Below are 23234 nucleotides of genomic sequence, written 5' to 3' on the forward strand. Positions count from 1 at the left end.
TTTGTGCTAATGCTAATGCACTGTCTTGCTTCGCAAGACAGTGCCCTAACTTGAGAGGAAAAGATAATGCAAGCTAATATCATTGCAGCGCCTGCAGCGCTGCATTAGCCACGGCCGAATCTTAAGGCTTTTATTTTGAAATGTTCAGAATGTTTCATTTTAAATGGTCAATGTAATCCCATGTATAACAGTGATTTGGTTAAATCAGACATATAATGGTCAAAAGAGCACTCATTTAATCTAAAAATTCTCAAGGCTTTTATTTTGAATTTTTTTTAAAGCTTAATTTAAAATTTCCACACTAATTCCATGTGTAACAATGGTTGGTTAAAAATAGTTATAAAAGGCCCAAAACACAAGCAGTTCTAATGTCCAGCTTTGTTCTCTGAGTTCTGCCATAGTTAGAACTACAGTGATGCGTTTTTGTAGTCCTAATCAGCTGGCCCCTTTGTGTTCCGTTGCCATGGTAATGGATCCTCTGCCAGCTGTGAGTCAGACAGGGGGAGACATAATTCTATCAGTTTGAGGCAGCCATTTTGCCTAAAATAGGCATGAGCCAGAAAGGAATCTTAAGGCTTTTATTTTGAAATTTTCATTGAGATTAATTTTAAATGGCCAATCTCATCCCATATTTAACACTGATTGGGTTAAATCAGTTATATAGTGGTCAAAAGAGCAATTACTTGATGGAAAAATTGTCAAGGCTTTTATTTTGAAATTTACATTAAGCTTAATTTTAATGGTAACACTAATCCCATGTGTAACTATGGAGTTTTGAAATCAGTTCTAAAATTCCCAAAAACCAAGTACTTGTCATGGCCAGCTGATTACTCATCAGTAGTAACTGACAGTTCCACCATGTTGTAGTTTTTATATTCACCTATGACCTCTTCTGTAGGCACTGAGTGTTCCGCCATGTTGTAGTTCTAACCTTCAGGAATTGTAGTTCTAAAGAAGAGGTCAACTGTCATGTCAGTGTGACACACAAGGAGAGACTTAATTATAAATGCTTGAAGAAGTTAGTTTTTCTGACAGGCCTGAGAGAAATATTCAAGGTTTTATTTTGAAATTTTTATTCAGCTTAATTTAAAGTTTCCACACTAATCCTGTGTGTAACAATGGTTGCTTAAAATCAGTTATAAAAAGCCCAAACACAATGTAATTCTAAAGGCCAGCTCATTCCTCCTCAGTAGTAACTGACAGTTCCGCCATGTTGTAGTTCTGACAATCAGCTCTGACCTCTTTAGTAGGCACTGAGTGTTCCGCCATGTTGTAGTTCTAACCTGCAGTCATTGTAGTTCTAAAGAGCAGCTCAGTCCTCCTCAGTAGTTACTGACAGTTCCACCATGTTGTAGTTTTTATATTCACCTATGACCTCTTCTGTAGGCACTGAGTGTTCCGCCATGTTGTAGTTCTAACCTTCAGGAATTGTAGTTCTAAAGAGGAGGTTAACTGTCATGTCAGTGTGACACACAAGGAGAGGCTTAATTCTAAGTGCTTGAAGAAGTTAGTTTTTCTGACAGGCCTGAGAGAAATATTCAAGGTTTTATTTCCAAATTTTTATTAAGCTTAATTTAAAATTGCCAAACTAATCCTGTCTGTAACAGAGGTTGCTTACAATCAGTTATAAAAGCCCAAACACCATGTAATTCTAAAGCCCAGCTCATTCCTCCTCAGCAGTAACTGACAGTTCCACCATGTTGTAGTTTTTATATTCACCTATGACCTCTTCTGTAGGCACTGAGTGTTCTGCCATGTTGTAGTTCTAACCTTCAGGAATTGTAGTTCTAAAGAGGAGGTCAACTGTCATGTCAGTGTGACACACAAGGAGAGACTTAATTCTAAATGCTTGAAGAAGTCAGTTTTTCTGACAGGCCTGAGAGAAATATTCAAGGTTTTATTTTGAAATTTTCATTAAGCTTCATTTTAAATGTCCAAAATAATCCAAAGTTTAACAGTGGTTTTGTTAAAAAAGTCACATAATGCCCAAGAGAGCAATTATGTGATATAAAAGAATCTCAAGGCTTTTATTTTGAAATTTTCATTAAGCTTAATTTAAAATTGCCACACTAATCCTGTGTGTAACAATGGTTGGTCAAAATCAGTTATAAAATGCTCAAACACAATGTAATTCTAAAGGCCAGCTGATTACTCATCAGTAGTAACTGACAGTTCTGCCATGTTGTAGTTTTTATATTCACCTATGACCTCTTCTGTAGGCACTGAGTGTTCCGCCATGTTGTAGTTCTAACCTGCAGTCATTGTAATTCTAAAGGCCAGCTCAGTCCTCCTCAGTAGTAACTGACAGTTCCACCATGTTGTAGTTTTTATATTCACCTATGACCTCTTCTGTAGGCACTGAGTGTTCCGCCATGTTGTAGTCATAACCTTCAGGAATTGTAGTTCTAAAGAGGTCAACTGTCATGTCAGTGTGACACACATGGAGAGACTTAATTCTAAATGCTTGAAGAAGTTAGTTTTTCTGACAGGCCTGAGAGAAATATTCAAGGTTTTATTTTGAAATTTTCATTAAGCTTAATTTAAAATGTCCACACACATACTGTGTGTAACAATGGTTTTTTAAAATCAGTTATAAAAAGCCCAAACACAATGTAATTCTAAAGGCCAGCTCATTCCTCCTCAGTAGTAACTGACAGTTCCACCATGTTGTAGTTTTTATATTCTCCTATGACCTCTTTTGTAGGCACTGAGTGTTCCGCCATGTTGTAGTTCTAACCTTCAGGAATTGTAGTTCTAAAGAGGTCAACAGTCATGTGTGTGAGGCAGAGACAGATTTCTATCTTTGTGAGACAGCTCAGTCAGTTATAATGGAAAAAGCAGCCCGAACAACTCCTTGCCGTTCGAAAACCGTGATACGTATCGGAAAACCGTTTGAAGCATATGAGAGAGCTATTTTTTGTCTCCGATAGTCCTGCAAATCATATCTGTAGCTCATTCATAGTAATTACAGCGATGAGAGAAAAATGGTGTGCGCTGAGGTCTGAAATTTTCCAGAAAAGTATGAAAATATATGGTGGAGAGCGTCAGTTAGGCTGGAACTTGATTTTGCTCTAAAGCACCTTGACAGTAAACCGTTACCCCTAGAAAAATTTTGAAAACATTTTACCGGAGCAGACATACGTATCTATGTCATGACCGAGTTTGAGACCGATAGCACGATATGTGTGGGAGTGGCGGCGATTTCAAAATTTATTTGGGGTCAGAAATCCACTTCATTTTTCACTCTAGCGGAGCGGCAGTTGGTGGCAGTTATGCTCTGCGTTTCGGCAGTTGGAAATTTCGCTCGTTTTTCGCTTTTTACGTCGCCGTCGTAACGCCGATTCCCCATAAAGTAATAGCTCCAATGCCGGGAACAAGCCGCACGTTTTGATACCACTTTTGTGGGTGGGCTCGCAGCGGTGCGAGCCGCATTCCGGTCTACGGAAGAATAAGTTATAACTAGAAAATTCCTGAAGAAATTTAACCGGGGCCCTGCCAAAGTGTGCCCGTAGATTTGGATCCAGCGTTCTGATGCTAAACATTAGCATCCATGATAAAGAAAGCTGCAATGTCATCAATACAATGTGGAGAGTCACAAGCATGACTTACTGCATTCAGTATACTAAATATGGGTAATAAGTAAGGGAAATAGGTAATATCTCATGCAAGGTAAAAGGCTAATGCTAATGCTCTGCCTTGCTGCGCAAGGCAGAGCAGAGCCCTAACCTGAGTGGAAAAGATTATGCAGGATAATCTTATTGCACTGCCTGCGGCAGTGCACTGGTGGGGAACAGATAAATGCTAATGTTTGTGCTAATGCTAATGCACTGCCTTGCTGTGCAAGACAGTGCCCTAACTTGAGAGGAAAAGATAATGCAAGCTAATATCATTGCAGCGCCCGCGGCGCTGCATTAGCCACGGCCGAATCTTAAGGCTTTTATTTTAAAATGTTCAGAATGTTTAATTTTAAATGGTCAATGTAATCCCATGTATAACAGTGATTTGGTTAAATCAGACATATAATGGTCAAAAGAGCACTTATTTAATGTAAAAATTGTCAAGGCTTTTATTTTGAAATTTTTTTAAAGTTAATTTAAAATTTCCACACTAATTCCATGTGTAACAATGGTTGGTTAAAAATAGTTATAAAAGGCCCAAAACACAAGCAGTTCTAAAGTCCAGCTTTTTTCTCTGAGTTCTGCCATAGTTAGAACTACAGTGATGCGTTTTTGTAGTCCTAATCAGCTGGCCCCTTTGTGTTCCGTTGCCATGGTAATGGATCCTCTGCCAGCTGTGAGTCAGACAGGGGGAGACTTAATTCTATCAGTTTGAGGCAGCCATTTTTCTTAAAATATGCATGAGCCAGAAAGGAATCTTAAGGCTTTTATTTTGAAATTTTCAGTAAGATTCATTTTAACTGTCCAAAATAATCCAAAGTGTAACAGTGGTTTTGTTAAAAAAAGTCACATAATCCCCAAGAGAGCAATTCCCTAATATAAAAGTATGTCAGGGCTTTTATTTTGAAATTTTAATTCAACTTAATTTAAAATTACCACGCTAATCCTGTGTGTAACAAATGATTGTTACACAACCATTTGAAATCAGTTATAAAAAGTCCAAACACAATGTAATTCTAAAGGCCAGCTCATTCCTCCTCAGCAGTAACTGACAGTTCCACCATGTTGTAGTTCTGACAATCAGCTCTGACTCTTTTGTAGGCACTGAGTGTTCCGCCATGTTGTAGTTCTACCTTTCAGGAATTGTAGTTCAAAAGAGCAGCTCAGTCCTCCTCAGTAGTAACTGACAGTTCCACCATGTTGTAGTTTTTATATTCACCTATGACCTCTTCTGTAGGCACTGAGTGTTCTGCCATGTTGTAGTCCAAACCTGCAGTCAATGTAGTTCTAAGGATAAGGTCAACTCTCATGTCAGTGTGACACACAAGGAGAGACTTAATTGTAAATGCTTGAAGCAGTTAGTTTTTCTGACAGGCCTGAGGGAAATATTCCAGCTTTTATTTTGAAATTTTCATTCAGCTTAATTTAAAATTGACACACAAATACTGTGTGTAACAATGGTTGCTTAAAATCAGTTATAAAAAGCCCAAACACAATGTAATTCTAAAGGCCAGCTGATTACTCCTCAGTAGTAACTGACAGTTCCGCCATGTTGTAGTTCTGACAATCAGCTCTGATCTCTTTTGTAGGCACTGAGTGTTCCGCCATGTTGTAGTTCTAACCTTCAGGAATTGTAGTTCTAAAGAGGTCAACAGTCATGTGTGTGAGGCAGAGACAGATTTCTATCTTTGTGAGACACCCAGTTCAGTTATAATGGAAAAAGCAGCCCGAACAACTCCTTGCCGTTCGGGAACGGTGATATGTATCGGAAAACCGTTTGAAGCGTATGAGAGAGCTATTTTTCGTCTCCGACAGTCCTGCAAATCAAATCTGTAGCTCATTCATAGTAATTACAGCAATGAGAGAAAAATGGTGTGCGCTGAGGTCTGAAATTTTCCATAAAAGTATGAAAATATATGGTGGAGAGCGTCAGTTAGGCTGGAACTTGATTTTGCTCTGAAGCACCTTGACAGAAAACCGTAAGCCCTAGAAAAATTTTGAAAACATTTTACCGGAGCAAACATTCGTATCAATGTCATGTCTGAGTTTCATACCGATAGCACGATATTTGTGGGTGTGGCGGCGATTTCAAAATTTATTTGGGGTCAGAATCGCACTGCTTCCCACACTCTAACGAAACGTCAGTTACACTCTACGTTTTGGCAGTTGAGCTTTTCGGTTCGGCAGTTGGAAATTTGGCTCGTTTTTTGCTTTTTACGTCGCCGTCATAACGCCGATTCCCCATAAAAGTAATAGCTCCAATGCCGGGAACGAGCCGCACGTTTTGATACCACTTTTGTGGGTGGGCTCGCAGCGGTGCGAGCCGCATTCCGGTCTACGGAAGAAAAATAAAGAAGAATAAAGAGGCATTCTATTAGGTGAAGAACAATAGGTGCCTGCCATGCAATGCATGGAGGCAGTTACTGACTTGCTTCGCAAGTCAGTAACTGCTCTCCTTATGCATTGCTATGGGCAGGGCCCCAACTAGAAAATTCCTGAAGAAATTTAACCGGGGCCTGCCAAAGTGTGCCCGTCGATTTTGACCCAGCGTTCTGATGCTAAACATTAGCATCCATGCTAAAGAAAGCTGCAATGTCATTAATAGCACATGGAGCTTCACAAGCATGACTTACTGCATTCAGGACACTAAATATGGGTAATAAGTAAGGGAAATAGCTAATGCAAGGTAAAAGGCTAATGCTCTGCCTTGCTGCGCAAGGCAGAGCCCTAACCTGAGTGGATAAGATCATGCAGGATAATCTTAATGCACTGCCTACGGCAGTGCACTGGTGGGGAACAGAGAAATGCTAATGTTTGTGCTAATGCTAATGCACTGTCTTGCTGTGCAAGACAGTGCCCTAACTTGAGAGGAAAAGATAATGCAAGCTAATATCATTGCAGCGCCTGCAGCGCTGCATTAGCCACGGCCGAATCTTAAGGCTTTTATTTTGAAATGTTCAGAATGTTTAATTTTAAATGGTCAATGTAATCCCATGTATAACAGTGATTTGGTTAAATCAGACATATAATGGTCAAAAGAGCACTTATTTAATATAAAAATTCTCAAGGCTTTTATTTTGAATTTTTTTTAAAGCTTAATTTAAAATTTCCACACTAATTCCATGTGTAACAATGGTTGGTTAAAAATAGTTATAAAAGGCCCAAAACACAAGCAGTTCTAAAGTCCAGCTTTTTTCTCTGAGTTCTGCCATAGTTAGAACTACAGTGATGCGTTTTTTGTAGTCCTAATCAGCTGGCCCCTTTGTGTTCCGTTGCCATGGTAATGGATCCTCTGCCAGCTGTAAGTCAGACAGGGGGAGACATAATTCTATCAGTTTGAGGCAGCCATTTTCCCTAAAATAGGCATGAGCCAGAAAGGAATCTTAAGGCTTTTATTTTGAAATTTTCATTGAGATTAATTTTAAATGGCCAATCTCATCCCATGTTTAACACTGATTGGGTTAAATCAGTATATAGTGGTCAAAAGAGCAATTACTTGATGGAAAAATTGTCAAGGCTTTTATTTTGAAATTTACATTAAGCTTAATTTTAATGGTAACACTAATCCCATGTGTAACTATGGAGTTTTGAAATCAGTTCAAAAAATTCCCAAAAACCAAGTACTTGTCATGGCCAGCTCATTTCTCCTCAGCAGTAACTGACAGTTCCACCATGTTGTAGTTTTTATATTCACCTATGACCTCTTCTGTAGGCACTGAGTGTTCTGCCATGTTGTAGTTCTAACCTTCAGGAATTGTAGTTCTAAAGAGGAGGTCAACTGTCATGTCAGTGTGACACAAAAGGAGAGACTTAATTCTAAGTGCTTGAAGAAGTTAGTTTTTCTGACAGGCCTGAGAAAAATATTCAAGGTTTTATTTCGAATTTTTTATTAAGCTTAATTTAAAATTGCCAAACTAATCCTGTCTGTAACAGTGGTTGCTTACAATCAGTTATAAAAGCCCAAACAATGTAATTCTAAAGGCCAGCTCATTCCTCCTCAGCAGTAACTGACAGTTCCGCCATGTTGTAGTTCTGACAATCAGCTCTGACTCTTTTGTAGGCACTGAGTGTTCCGCCATGTTGTAGTTCTAACCTTCAGAAATTGTAGTTCTAAAGAGGAGGTCAACTGTCATGTCAGTGTGACACACAAGGAGAGACTTAATTCTAAATGCTTGAAGAAGTTAGTTTTTCTGACAGGCCTGAGAGAAATATTCAAGGTTTTATTTTGAAATTTTCATTAAGCTTCATTTTAAATGTCCAAAATAATCCAAAGTTTAACAGTGGTTATGTTAAAAAAGTCACATAATGCCCAAGAGAGCAATTATGTGATATAAAAGAATCTCAGGGCTTTCATTTTGAAATTTTCATTAAGCTTAATTTAAAATTTCCACACTAATCCTGTGTGTAACAATGGTTGCTTAAAATCAGTTATAAAAGCCCAAACACAATGTAATTCTAAAGGCCAGCTCATTCCTCCTCAGTAGTAACTGACAGTTCCGCCATGTTGTAGTTCTGACAATCAGCTCAGACCTCTTTTGTAGGCACTGAGTGTTCCGCCATGTTGTAGTTCTAACCTTCAGGAATTGTAGTTCTAAAGAGGTCAACTGTCATGTGTGTGAGGAAGAGACAGATTTCTATCTTTGTGAGACAGCTCAGTCAGTTATAATGGAAAAAGCAGCCCGAACAACTCCTTGCCGTTCGGAAACCGTGATACGTATCGGAAAACTGTTTGAAGCATATGAGAGAGCTATTTTTTGTCTCCGATAGTCCTGCAAATCATATCTGTAGCTCATTCACAGTAATTACAGCGATGAGATAAAAATGGTGTGTGTTGAGGTCTGAAATTTTCCATGAAAGTATGAAAATATATGGTGGAGAGCGTCAGTTAGGCTGGAACTTGATTTTGCTCTAAAGCACCTTGACAGAAAACCGTAAGCCCTAGAAAAATTTCGAAAACATTTTACCGGAGCAGACATTCGTATCGATGTCATGTCCGAGTTTCATACCGGTAGCACGATATTGGTGGGCGTGGCGGCGATTTCAAAATTTATTTGGGGTCAGAAATCCACTTCATTTTTCACTCTAGCGGAGCGGCAGTTGGTGGCAGTTATGCTCTGCGTTTCGGCAGTTGGAAATTTTGCTCGTTTTTCGCTTTTTACGTCGCCGTCGTAACGCCGATTCCCCATAAAAGTAATAGCTCCAATGCCGGGAACAAGCCGCACGTTTTGATACCACTTTTGTGGGTGGGCTCGCAGCGGTGCGAGCCGCATTCCGGTCTACGGAAGAATAAGTTATAAGAATAATAATAAAGAGACATTCTATTGGGTGTAGATTAATAGGTGCCTGCCATGCAATGCATGGAGGCAGTGACTGACTTGCTTCGCAAGTCAGTCACTGCTCTCCTTATGCATTGCTATGGGCAGGCCCCAATAATAATAAAGAGACATTCTATTGGGTGAAGATTAATAGGTGCCTGCCATGCAATGCATGGAGGCAGTGACTGACTTGCTCCGCAAGTCAGTCACTGCTCTCCTTATGCATTGCTATGGGCAGGCCCCAATAAAGACAGAGACATTCTATTGGGTGTAGAATAATAGGTGCCTGCCATGCAATGCATGGAGGCAGTTACTGACTTGCTTCGCAAGTCAGTAACTGCTCTCCTTATGCATTGCTATGGGCAGGCCCCAATAATAAAGAGACATTCTATTGGGTGAAGATTAATAGGTGCCTGCCATGCAATGCATGGAGGCAGTGACTGACTTGCTTCGCAAGTCAGTCACTGCTCTCCTTATGCATTGCTATGGGCAGGCCCCAATAATAATAAAGAGGCGTTCTATTGGGTGTAGAATAATAGTTGCCTGCCATGCAATGCATGGAGGCAGTTACTGACTTGCGAAGCAAGTCAGTCACTGCTCTCCTTATGCATTGCTATGGGCAGGCCCCAATAAAGAGATATTCTATTGGGTGTAGAATAATAGGTGCCTGCCATGCAATGCATGGAGGCAGTTACTGACTTGCTTCGCAAGTCAGTAACTGCTCTCCTTATGCATTGCTATGGGCAGGCCCCAAATAATAATAATAATAAAGAGGCGTTCTATTAGGTGAAGATTAATAGGTGCCTGCCATGCAATGCATGGAGGCAGTGACTGACTTGCTTCGCAAGTCAGTCACTGCTCTCCTTATGCATTGCTATGGGCAGGCCCCAATAATTGTTTCTTTCTGCGTTAATGGATCATATTAACGTTGCGTTATATTGTTATGTTGTTATATTGTGACTTCTGGATGTGCTGGTAGAAACTCTGAGTTTATTGGTCCGGCGCTGATTGTAGTGGGCAGTTTAAATGCTCCTTCGTACAGAAATGGTATTGAATTTCTAAGCTAACAAAACATAGAAATGATGAATGGCACTTAAACGCATCATCTTACCAGCAGATCCATGGAGGAAATATATATATAATATATAATAGGCTCATCTGTGTGCAGCTGAATGTCGGCTGCAGCCATCAGTGGATAAAAACTGACGCTGGTTAATACATGAGTTCATATCTGATGCTTCACATGAGCCACAACAATAACTGCTGCTTATTTCACATCTAACACCTTTGACCCGTCGATGGGGTGAGTGTCCCTTCTGATGCCTTTTATTTATTTATTGCTCTATGATCATAACAATAAAACAGAGGCGCATCCTGCAGCTTAAGGAATCCTGCCTGCTGTTTAAAAACACAGATTTCACTTTTTCTGCTATTAATGGAGCAGAACTAAATGTTCTGTATCCTGGATTCTGTGATGGAGCCCATGGGCTTTTTGATGAAGGATATGCAGTAAATCAAAAGAACTCCAGAGCAGAGACAAACAAATACCACTTGCCAAGAGAAAAGTAACATTTTCTAGTTGTTTGGAAAGAAATGTGTTCATCTCTGCAAAGAGGAAGCAAAGCTTTCAGATCTGCTGGACGTTTGGAGCCATGAATCTATTGGGAAAAGCAGAAAACTTACCAGAAACCCGGGACCAGTAGTTTATTGTAAAGCCACCACAGTGAGAGTTTCTGACATGATGGTGACAAACAGAGATGAGCTCTTCAGACAGAACCCAGACATCAGCAGGACGGTTTGGACTCTGACTGCTGCGCTCAGGTGAGAGGCGCTGTTGGCTCGGACTTCCTGAGGAATGCTGACCGTGCTCAGCTCACGCCGTAATTAATTGTTGGAAGTCCTGCTTCCTGACCATCTGGACAAATTAGGCCACAGCAGTAGCCTCCAGTTTATTCCCTTCTCTTGCATCTGAGACAAACTGGAACCAGTAGCTAATTATTTCCTGTCCCAGTAACAGAATCCTCCAAAGCCTTTCAAACAGAGACGGCACAGATGTTTATGGTAGTCGTGATAACTCAGAAAATAGTCGAATAATGGACGTAAATTTGGTTTGTCTCATGAAGTGGTTCTGAAGTTTAATGTTCAGATGAAACTGGTGGTGGGACAGTTTTTATTTGAGTTCATCGCAAATGATCTCATGTCAATTGAAAGCAATGTATTAATAACATAAGCAAGACTTTTGGTGCTGAATTATTGAATAAATAGACATAATGAGCTCAATAACAGACATTTATAAGCAGCGAGTTTCAGGAACTTCTGTAGAAATGTGGGTGTTAGCATTAGCCACATGTTTAGCACTGAGATGCTATTTTAGGCTTAAATAGCTTCACTGACTCCTTTCAGCACAACAACAGTCTTTTCCATCGGCCAATCAGATCGTGGAGAAGCAGAAAAAGCCAAGACTTCGTCCTTCACTGCAGATCCACAGAAACGAGCCAAAACTCAGACTCCAGCTGTTCTAAGGTTTTATACTGATGTGTTTAAATGCATTTACGTCTTTAACATATTAACATGAATGCGCTAAAGTCTTGGCTCATTGACTCATCGTAGCTAAAATTGTACATTTCTAAAAGTGACATTTGAGTATGGAGTAAATTGCTAAAATGCTATTTATTATTAAAACTGTTAATGTGACTTAAAATATGCATTAAAGTGTCGATCATTTACAGAGTCAGACTGAGTTAGAGTCACATTAACATAATGTTAAAATTCTGACTGATTTTCAGGTGAAGAAAAACTGAGATTAATGTCTCAACAAAATCCTTTTTATTTATGTTTTGCATCATCCTCCAGATATTTTCTTTTCACACAGTAACAGATGAGTCATTTCTTCAAAATGGAGACAAATTATGATCCAGAGATTGGTGCAGAAGGAGAATGTTTGTATGTAGTTGCAGGAAGTCTGCTGGAATCTCTGTAAACAGGTGAAAAGCATTTTAAAAGCAGAAGCTGTGGGCAGATTAGCGGCGCTGCAGCAGATAGACTGTGAGATGGCGTCAGGCTGGCCAGAAACAGGCTGAAAGGTGCAGTTGCTTTATGAAACAGCTGCTGCAGAAGATAAGCTTCATGTCCTACTGCAGGAGTTCAGCTCCAATATGGCAACCTTTAGCTTTCTGCCCATCTGAGAAATCAAACACTGATTAAACTGCATTAAAAGCCAGAAACAATCATCATACTTTGTGTGGAGAATGAAACATAAACATCATTTTATTAAAGCTGGTGATGTGGAGGAAGGTCCATGGAGGAGCTGATAAACCCAACGATTATTTAAATGTGTTTTCATAATGAAGCATCCGCATTACCTTTCAGCTTCCTTCAAAGATTAAAGCTGCACTTCCAACTTCCTCACTTCTGAAAAGTCAAGAAAGTCATTAAGTGACGCAGACTCTGTCAGCGTGGAAATGATGGGAGAAAATCAGAGAAGCGCCGTGAGAAATGGCCTCGTTAATGATTCCTGTGCAGAGGGTCCGTCTGCAGCGGCGCCGGCTGCAGCTTATCTGCAGCTAACAGAACCGGGATGAAACCCGCCCAGAGTCTCCAGGTGGCAGCAAACTTCTCCTGACAGGTTAGCAGAGATGGAGCCTCAACAACCTGCTGAGCATCATTACACGGAGCGCTGAGTCAGCAAATCTCATGCGATGAATAGATATCAGGAATCTGCACATCCTCAGATCCACTCTGCAGAACCACAGAACTGAACAGAACCAAGCCAAACCGGCTGCTTGCTGCTCGGACCCGACGTCGGGTTGAACCCAATCAGAACCAGACGGTCAGAACCAGACGGTCAGAACCAGCCAATCAGAACCCAGACCAGGCGGAGCGTCTCGGGACGAAAGAAACATACAGAAACACAATGACAGCAAATAACGCAGGTTGGAGAGCAGTAGGAGAAGAAAGTGAGGAAAAGTGGTCAGTTTGTTTTCCACTAGCATAACTGCAGGACAAGCTAACAAGTTAATCCTGGAGAAAAAGCTGTGAGAGCCTGAGGTCAAAGTTCAGCTTCCAGCAGGACAACCAGCCTGAACATCTGGGTTGGAAAAGTTCTTCACTGTTTGGTCATCACTATCAGGTCTTCCCTGAAGGAGAGTTTGTTCAGAAACTGCGTTCAGATGAATGATTTTTGTCACAAATCATCCCAACATGAACTTCCTGCTGCGTGTTCTGCCACTTCCTGTTGACGTGACCTTTCCGTGCAGTCGGACGCGACTTCTCTCTCCGTCAGACGACTCCGGCCAACTTCTGTCCCTGCAGGCCTTAATAATCTGCCTGTGACCTTGTCACGGCTCCATCAGTTTTCTCTTTTGGATGATTTCTGATTCCAAGCAGAGCCAGACAGAAAAATCCCAGAAGATGCCGTGACTCAGCCATCCACCCGCCAAATAGCAAAGTTCCTCAAATCCCTCCGCTTGCCCATTTTTTCTGCTCCAAAACAAAATTCAGACCCAAAATGTGTCAGCTGCTGACTGTCAGGTTGTGCAGGATGATCTGCTCGTCTGATCGGTTTCAGCTGATCGGAGCAGCTTCACAGAAACTCACTTTGCAAAAACTAGATTATTGCTTGTAGTTTTATGCAGAGCCTTACAGGTTTTCATGCCCTGCAAGTTTTCAGATATTGATGCGTTTCAACCATCACCTCTGTGTATTTTATGCTGATTTATATGACTAGTGCCTCATTGTGAAGTGAGAAGTTTAAAATGCATTTTAATAATTCGGTCTGTTGCATTGGATTCAGTGAACAGGAATCCAGTTGTTCCAGCTGTAATTTCCTGTTTGCTTTGAGAAACCAGTACAAAAAACCAGTTGAAAAGCTTAGAACAAATCTACAAAATATAAAATTGCATCTTCCTGTGTCTTCCTGTGTCAAACCAGTTGTACTGCTTTGAGAAACCAGTACAAAAAACCTGAACGCATCACCGTGACAGACTGACAGCTGAAGCATCAGCTTCCACACCGAGAATCACTTCCTGTGTCACTCTGAGACTGGAAGCAAACAGCAACTTCACTACAATGATTATCAAATTAATAAACACAACTCAAAAGGTCAAAAGTGCTGCTAGGAAAATAAAAGGCAGCAACAACTTCAACTAAAAAGTTTTACATTATGACAAAAAAATGTGCTGTTTTCATATACTTGCACTGAAAAGAGCTGAGATCATTCCTTTATTAAGATGAGTTTTCTGGCTGTAAAATCATAAAACAGTGTTTGAATGCTGTTGGTGTGTTCCCTCCGTCACAATGTGGGACGTATTTCATTTCATCAAACTGAAATGTGACGGGAACCTGTGGCACAAACATCAGATGGTTTGATTATAAAAGCGTTTCCTCTTACGATGCGTCGCTTTGTCAAAGTCGAGTGGTTGTAAAGTTGCTCCAAGTGTCTGCTTATCTCATGTCTGTTTGTACTGGAGGCGAAGAAAATGTAATTAAACTTGCTGCATTGTTTTGCAGTGTTTTCACAAGTCAACAGTGTTTATGCTGTGACATTACCTGGAGCAGCCAGTGGCAATGCAAACACAAACCTACTCACTGCTTTGACTGAGTGCAGCCTGCGGCTGCTGCAGCCGACAATCCAGATTCACATTAATGATCTGTTGTTTCTCCTCTTCTTTTCACTCCCACCTGGGACTTCCTCATGACTTATTCAGAAGAAGATGGGAAAGTTTAATGGTGGGATAATTAATCGTACACTAAACATATATGAGGAATTATGTTCTTGCTGACTTCCTGTGTGACTTCCTCCGCCGTGACGCCGGCTTCAGCTCTGATGCTTTAAACGTGTTGATGTTGACGAGTTTGTTTTTTCAGATCAGCTTCAGTTGAGTCAGCAGCTTTTTACAAACACAAAAGGAACCAAATATTTTTTATAAAAGCAAATTTATGTCAGTGTCTGCTTTCAGATATAATTTCTTATGCATCCTTTAAGGTAATATTGTGGAAGAATGACCTTCTTTTCATTTAAAACATTTATAGTTGTGATAATCGAAGACAATAACTCCATTCAAAATCAAATAAAGGTTTGTATTATTGATATTTGTTTCCATTGGAGGCTGAAGGAATTTCTGCTGCTCTGAAGGAAGTCGGAGTATTTCTGACAAAGGATCACAGGATCTTCTAACCATGATGAAAACTGAGAGACTTTCCTGTGAGAGCAGAAGATCAGCAGGAGAAACGATTCAGGATCAGAAAAACCTGCAGGAACCTGATCAATAACCAATAAGGCTTCGTGACGCTAACAGCCAACTATAAATCGGCTCCTTGAGTCGCACTCCGTCAGCTTATTGATCTTTTCTCTCACGGAGTTCAAAGGTCACAGCAGATTGTGTTTTTTAAATGGTGACTATAATTCTGGAGTGAATCAAAATGATGCAAAAATTATTTAATACTTTAATAATGTCTTTACTGCAGACCACCGGCCATCATAAAGGATTCATAAATGTTTTGTTTTATTACTTATAAATATTGTGATGTTGAATTTCTCCACTTTTCATCGTCTGTTGAACTTTCAGAAATCTTTGTGACTTTAGGAACCAAAAATCATCATTTTCTGCTTTCTCGCTCTCAGTTGCCGTGGTAACCGACTGATAACAGCTCCACTAGCAAACAGCAAAAGACACAAAACATTTCCTGAGAAGAGAACAGGCTCACAGGTTGATGTTCATGTTTCCAGGGTAGGGAAAGGTCAATCAGAGGTCATGTGATGATGACGCCGTTCGTTCACAGGTTGTCAACCTGCTGAGGATTAACAGCCAAACTTTTCATCCTTTTTCTTTGTGCGATTTGTTATTTTCTGCAGAGACTCCAGTGAAGCAGCATTGATACCGAACATGAGGTCTGACTTTGACTGCTTTATTTTCTCTGATATAATAACTTTTAAACTATAAATTGTTGCATATTTAGTGTCTGTCGGCGTAGATTAGAGAAATGCTCGTTTTAAACATTTTGTAAAGCTTTGCATCGTCTCACTGCAAACAGATAAACTTGATGCTTCACTGTAAACTGCGTTGGCAACAGGAACCGATTTCCTCCTTCTCGTACAGTTGTGTAAGTTTTGCTGCAGGCGTGTGGAGAGTCATGCATGTCTTCTCGTATTACAGCTGAAATGTGGCTGCATTGTTTCTTTGATGTCGCTCAGACCTTCCTTTGGTCTGAAGTTGTGCAGGCTGCTTGGTATATGTGGTTTTTATTAGACCGTTTAGATGGAAGTATTGGCCTGGAAGAGCTGTGTGGGTGGCGGTTTAAAGGGGTTTGCCATCACTTTTAACGCTCCCTGTGGTTTAGTCATAGCGCAGATGAAACGCCCCCTGACTCAGAGCTGATGCAGGCTGACCAGACAGTGAGGGGGGCAGAGGAGAAGAAACAAACACATGAGGGCTCTCAGGAGCCCACACACTGTTAACGCTGGCTGCATATGCATTTTAATCAGGCCACCCATTTATCTAACTGGCTTTTCAGCGTGAAGTGAGGGTTACCCTTTCAAAACTCTGGGTTGAACTCTCTGCTCTGTAGCTTCACACCGACAACAGCCTGGTCAAAAAGCTGCTGCTGCAGTTTGATACCGAACGTATGAAAGAAACGGCGTTTCGCTCTTCATTCCTACCTGCCGTTTCATGGCAGTAATCTGATATGATTGGTGGAGCAGGTCTCAGGTTTTAGGCGTTTTGTTTGCTCCTCTGGACAGGAAGTGATGCCACTGGGGGCAAATCTCTGCACGGGGCAAATCCTTTAGGCATGACGGCAGGATTACCGTCAGCATGGAAACAATGGGAAACAAAGATATCGGTTGCTGCACATTGCATAATCATCTCACCACATTTTACTCGATATAAATAAATTCATTAATGCTCATGTTTCCCAGTACATGAGGTCTAATGAGGCATAAAATTCACATCAAATATGAGAAACAATTAGTCCAGAGATGAGTTTTGTGAAATAAAGTTAAACGATAAAAGAAAGTTTTATTAATATGCCGAGTGAAACATATTCAGTGGAAAAGCTTCAGGATGTCTGGAGAAACCAGAACCTGTCCACTTTCACAGTGCAGCCCCACAAACTGACTATGTTCTGCAGGTTCTGGAGGTTCTGGAGGTTCTGCAGGTTCTGGAGGTTCTGGAGGTACTAGAGGTTCTGCTGGTTCTGGAGGTACTAGAGGTTCTGCTGGTTCTGGAGGTTCTGGAGGTACTAGAGGTTCTGCAGGTTCTGTAGGTTCTAGAGGTTCTGCAGGTTCTGGAGGTTCTGCAGGTTCTGGAGGTACTAGAGGTTCTGCAGGTTCTGGGGTTCTGTAGGTTCTGTAGGTTCTAGAGGTTCTGCAGGTTCTAGAGGTTCTGCAGGTTCTGTAGGTTCTAGAGGTTCTGCAGGTTCTGTAGGTTCTAGAGGTTCTGCAGGCTCTAGAGGTTCTGCAGGTTCTGGAGGTTCTGCTGGTTCTGGAGGTTCTGTAGGTTCTAGAGGTTCTGCAGGTTCTGCAGGTTCTGCTGGTTCTGGAGGTTCTGCAGGTTCTAGAGGTTCTGTAGGTTCTGCAGGTTCTAGAGGTTCTGTAGGTTCTGCTGGTTCTGTAGGTTCTGCTGGTTCTGGAGGTTCTGCAGGTTCTGCAGGTTAGAGGTTCTGCAGGTTCTAGAGGTTCTGCAGGTTCTAGAGGTTCTAGAGGTTCTGGAGGTTCTGCAGGTTCTGGAGGTTCTGCTGGTTCTGGAGGTTCTGGTGGTTCTGGAGGTTCTGCTGGCTCTAGAGGTTCTGCTGGTTCTTGAGGTTCTCGAGGTTCTGGAGGTTCTGGAGGTTCTGGAGGTTCTAGAGGTTCTGCAGGTTCTGGAGGTTCTGCTGGTTCTGGAGGTTCTGCTGGTTCTAGAGGTTCTGCAGGTTCTGCTGGTTCTGGAGGTTCTGCAGGTTCTAGAGGTTCTGGAGGTTCTAGAGGTTCTGCTGGTTCTGGAGGTTCTGCTGGTTCTAGAGGTTCTGCTGGTTCTAGAGGTTCTGCAGGTTCTAGGTTCTGGTTCTGGAGGTTCTGCTGGTTCTGGAGGTTCTGCAGGTTCTAGAGGTTCTGCTGGTTCTGGAGGTTCTGCTATTGTGTAATAAATGACAGACATTTTTGTCCCCATTCATGGTCCAGCAGGACAGCCGCCATCTTGTTTTGTTGTTTACATGTTTGCAACCTCCTAGCGTTAGCTTATCTCCAGAAATGTTGTGTTTCTTCAGCCACTAAACGCAGGATTAGCTCTCAGCCGAAGCGTTTCCCTCTGGATGAATTCAGATCGTTTTGTCTGATGCTGCACTTTTGAGTCATTCCCAAACCAAACGTTATCAGGCTGAAAAGGAGAAACAGACTCAATCTAGCAAGTTTATCTCTAATTAACACGGATTAACAGAGCTTTAACTTCGCTCTGCAAGCCAAGCAGAAGGATCATTTGTGCATGGAAGGCCATTATTACCCTGAGGCTGTTGATCTTCTCTTTTAAGGGATCAAGGTCCCAAACCCTAAATCATGTGATGCTGTTGATTTTTTCATGTGGTTGTGTGGATGAATTATGGAGTTTCCTGTTGAAGCAGTTTATGATCTGCAGTAACTGTGAAGCTGTTTTAGTTTGTTTCCATATGAAATCCTTCAGTTCGTTCCTGACGCTGCGTTTGGCGGATTGTTTTTACTCACATCGTGTTGCTGAACTGATGCTGCTTGCAAAACGTGACTCATTGCTCAGATCCTGAGTTCTGAGACATTAACATGCAGGTTAATGTTTTTCTTTCAGAGCAGCAGTTGCATAAATAATCATTATTTATCATTTTACTGTTTTATTAACCCATATAAAGTTTAACTGTTAAATAATCCAATCTGAACGTTTTATTGCTTTGTTGTTTTTTTATTCATTGTTGACCTGCTGAGGTGATCAATGCAGTAAAATGTGAGCCCTCTAGTGTCCATGTGAGGAACTGCAGCTTGCTGCGGGCTGACTGATCCAACCAATCAGATCAGAGTCTGATTGGTTGGATCAGAGTCTGATTGGTTGGATCAGATGAGTTTTTTCTTCAGGGTCACAGAAAATAAAAACAATCTTCACTGCAAAAATGTTTAAACCACTTAAAGTTTTGTCACATTACAACCACAAGCTGAAGTCTTCATGAAGTGGAGAGGGAATAAAATATAACTTCTAAAGATAATTACTATTAAAAATCTGGAAACAATCTTATCTTTGTGTATTTGCGCCCTGTGAGTAAATCCTGTGTTTTGGCTGCAGGGCAACAAATCGGAGCAGAACTTCAGACATGATGTCACAAAAGAAATATCAAATGATAAAATGCTTCTGATGTGAGGATGAAGTCAAAAATACAAAAAAAAAAAACATTTTTTAATCTCATGTGAAAATGAATAATGACAAAAGTCATTTTTACATTTGTCTATTTTTGCTCATCAATTAAAAAGCATCTGAGCGAACTGGACAGTGAAGATGATTCTTTTTGCTCAAAGCATCAAAAGCTTTATGAGTTACAACATTCAGTTTCCCTTTCAGCTAAATAACTTTTGAATTGAATGATTTGTTTTCAGTTTTTGGAACTGATTTTATTTTTAGTTACCTTCTCGCAATATTCTCTGCTCTCTTGATTTATTTGTTTCTTGCAAATTCAGCTGTAAAGAAATAGAATCTGTAAAGTCGCTGAACATCCTGCATGAATACTCATAAAGATGCGTTTATTATTTTCCTGCTTATGGTTTTCCCTCATTTCCCCTTTTATGCATCCAATATCCAGTAAAAACACCAAAATGTGCTCTAATTGCTTCCTAAAGGCTGCTGCTGATTGGCTGGTAAAGAACGCCTGATGAGCAGAGAGGAGGAAGTGAGCTCAGAGCCGGAGGCCATCAAACGGTTCATCCTCACTGACACGTTGAAATGAGCCTTTCCTGAGAATCCAGGTGTTCAAACTCAGATCAGCGGCTTTGCAAAATGTTTACTGCCAACATTTATTTTACACACTAAAGGAGAACAAACTGCAGAACTTACAAATCCTCCGTAGAAATGAAATGCTTTTGTTTCCAAGTTATTTTAGGTCATGTTTCGCATTTTTTGTTGCACATCCTGCAAGTTTCCACAGAAACTTACGAACATGCTGAGATTATTCCTAATCACATCCGTTTAGTGAATATTCTTATTTTTAAATACAGCAGCATTGCCAAGATGAAGTGAAACAAGCTGAGCTCTCAGATATTATATCGATAAACTTAATGCGGAACAACATTTCCTCCATATCTGAGCTGTGGGGATAATTAGTTGGTAAATAATCGGAGGTCTGCGGCGTCTGCTCCGCATGGAGCCCAGATCAGCTGCTCCAATCAGAACCGAATCATTTCTGGGTTCTGCAGAGGTTCTGCTTCATGGAGCGGAGAGGTTCTGCTCAGGTTCTCTGCCGGCTCCAGTGATCCAGTCTGGACTGGATCACTGCAGGTTCTGGTTCTGGTTCTGGTTCTTCGTTCTCACAGTAATTAAACGAATGAACGCCTGAACCTTCACTGTGAAATAATCATCGTTCTCCATGTTTTGAACTCAACCTAATTTAATCTGTTTGTTGTTCTTATCAGCAGATCTTTAAACAAAGATGCTGCATATTTTAAATCGTTGTTTTCATCAATATTTAGCTGAAGTCAAACCAAGAAACAGAAACACAAAGTTATCGTTTAGATTTCATCAGTGGATTTTGAATCCAGTAAAAAACAAACATGTTAACAAACAGTTCAGTGATATTTCCACAGTTGTGGTTTTGAAAAAAAATCCAGAGACCAATAAATCTGAAGACTGTTCAATTATTAGCAAGCATATCTATCATGATGACACAGTTAAAAACTTTTCTTCTATTTTCATTCGTTTTGCAGATTTAATTCTCATATTTTCATTTGTACAACCCAGAACATCGAGGCAGGAAATGCAGAAGAAGTTTTCTTTTGTTTGGATGCTGAACCAAAAATATCACAAGAAAAAACAAAACGAGACAAATGGAGGAAGATTTTCAGATCCTGTTCAGCCTCATGTGAATCCATTAAAAACAAAACTTTCAGCGCATGATCTGAACGTTTAATGTGAAAAACAAAGCAAAGCAGAGAATATGTACCAAATGTTTTAGGTGAGGACAATTATCCTCAACATCCAGCCAAAGATCAGAGGCATGGGTTGGAATGGCCTAGTCAAAGTAGAGTTACAGCTAATTCAGAATCTGTAGAAGAACTAGAAAATGTTTCCAGAAGCTCCTCATCTGATCTGAATTTAGTTGGTTGTTTGATATTGGGGCAGAATCGAAAAAGAAAGTTCAGGAAAAAAGAACGAGTCCAAAAAAACATCTGGTGAATTTGCAGTGTTTTGCTTACTAGAAATGCACTCCACACTTTTCAGATTTCTATTTGAAGTCATGTAACATCCATGAATCAGCTGTTCACTATTTTCTGTTCAGATGAGAGTTTTTCTTTTAAAGTAAACACAATCATTTTATCCAACTATCTGTGATTTGGGACAAAGTTCCAGTAGTTTACTTTAGTTTACTTTACTTTACTTTAGATTACTTTAGTTTACTTTACTTTACTTTACTTTAGATTACTTTAGATTACTTTAGTTTACTTTACTTTAGTTTACTTTACTTTACTTTACTTTAGATAACTTTAGTTTACTTTACTTTACTTTACTTTAGTTTACTTTAGTTTACTTTACTTTACTTTAGTTTACTTTAGTTTACTTTACTTTACTTTAGATAACTTTAGTTTACTTTACTTTACTTTACTTTAGTTTACTTTGGTTTACTTTACTTTACTTTAGATTACTTTAGTTTACTTTACTTTACTTTGGTTTACTTTACTTTAGATAACTTTAGTTTACTTTACTTTACTTTAGTTTACTTTACTTTACTTTAGATAACTTTAGTTTACTTTACTTTACTTTAGTTTACTTTAGTTTACTTTACTTTACTTTACTTTAGTTTACTTTACTTTACTTTGGTTTACTTTACTTTACTTTAGATTACTTTAGTTTACTTAAGTTTACTTTACTTTAGTTTACTTTACTTTACTTTAGATTACTTTAGTTTAATTTAGTTTACTTTACTTTACTTTGGTTTAGTTTACTTTAGTTTACTTTACTTTAGTTTACTTTAGTTTACTTTACTTTAGTTTACTTTACTTTACTTTAGTTTAGCTTACTTTAGTTTACTTTACTTTAGTTTACTTTACTTCACTTTACTTTAGTTTACTTTAGTTTACTTTACTTTACTTTACTTTACTTTACTTTAGATTACTTTACTTTACATTAGATTACTTTAGTTTACTTTAGTTTACTTCACTTTACTTTATTTTACTTTGGTTTACTTTAGTTTAGTTTACTTTACTTTAGTTTACTTTACTTTAGATTACTTTACTTTAGTTTAGTTTAGTTTACTTTACTTTAGTTTACTTTACTGTAGTTTACTTTACTTTACTTTAGATTACTTTACTTTAGTTTACTTTAGTTTACTTTACTTCACTTTACATTACTTTACTTTAGTTTACTTTACTTTAGTTTACTTTACTTTAGATTACTTTACTTTAGTTTACTTTACTTTACTTTAGATTACTTTACTTTAGTTTACTTTACTTTACATTAGATTACTTTAGTTTACTTTAGTTTACTTCACTTTACTTTATTTTACTTTGGTTTACTTTACTTTAGTTTAGTTTACTTTACTTTAGTTTACTTTACTTTACTTTAGATTACTTTACTTTAGTTTACTTTAGTTTACTTTACTTCACTTTACATTACTTTACTTTACTTAGTTTACTTTACTTTAGTTTACTTTACTTTAGATTACTTTACTTTACTTTAGTTTACTTTACTTTACTTTAGATTACTTTACTTTAGTTTACTTTACTTTACATTAGATTACTTTAGTTTACTTTAGTTTACTTTATTTTACTTTATTTTACTTTAGTTTAGTTTACTTTAGTTTAGTTTACTTTAGTTTAGTTTAGTTTACTTTAGTTTAGTTTACTTTAGTTTAGTTTAGTTTAGTTTACTTTAGTTCAGTTCAGTTTAATTTAGTTTAGTTTAGTTTACTTTAGTTTAGTTTAGTTTACTTTAGTTTAGTTTACTTTAGTTTAGTTTACTTTAGTTTAATTTAGTTTAGTTTAGTTTACTTTAGTTTAGTTTACTTTACTTTACTTTACTTTAGCTTACTTTAGTTTACTTTACTTTAGTTTACTTTACTTCACTTTACTTTAGTTTACTTTAGATTACTTTACTTTAGTTTACTTTAG

The 23234-nt window shown here is 39.1% G+C and overlaps 1 pseudogene; it reads left to right on the top strand.

The window, feature by feature from the left end:
* LOC129356835 (leucine-rich repeat and immunoglobulin-like domain-containing nogo receptor-interacting protein 2) overlaps positions 1 to 23234 on the top strand; it is a 150733-nt pseudogene that overhangs the window by 124554 nt on the left and 2945 nt on the right.

This window comes from Poeciliopsis prolifica, unplaced genomic scaffold (genome assembly GCF_027474105.1).
Source record: "Poeciliopsis prolifica strain line A6 unplaced genomic scaffold, Auburn_PproV2 SCAFFOLD199, whole genome shotgun sequence".
In the NCBI taxonomy this organism is placed as follows: domain Eukaryota; kingdom Metazoa; phylum Chordata; class Actinopteri; order Cyprinodontiformes; family Poeciliidae; genus Poeciliopsis; species Poeciliopsis prolifica.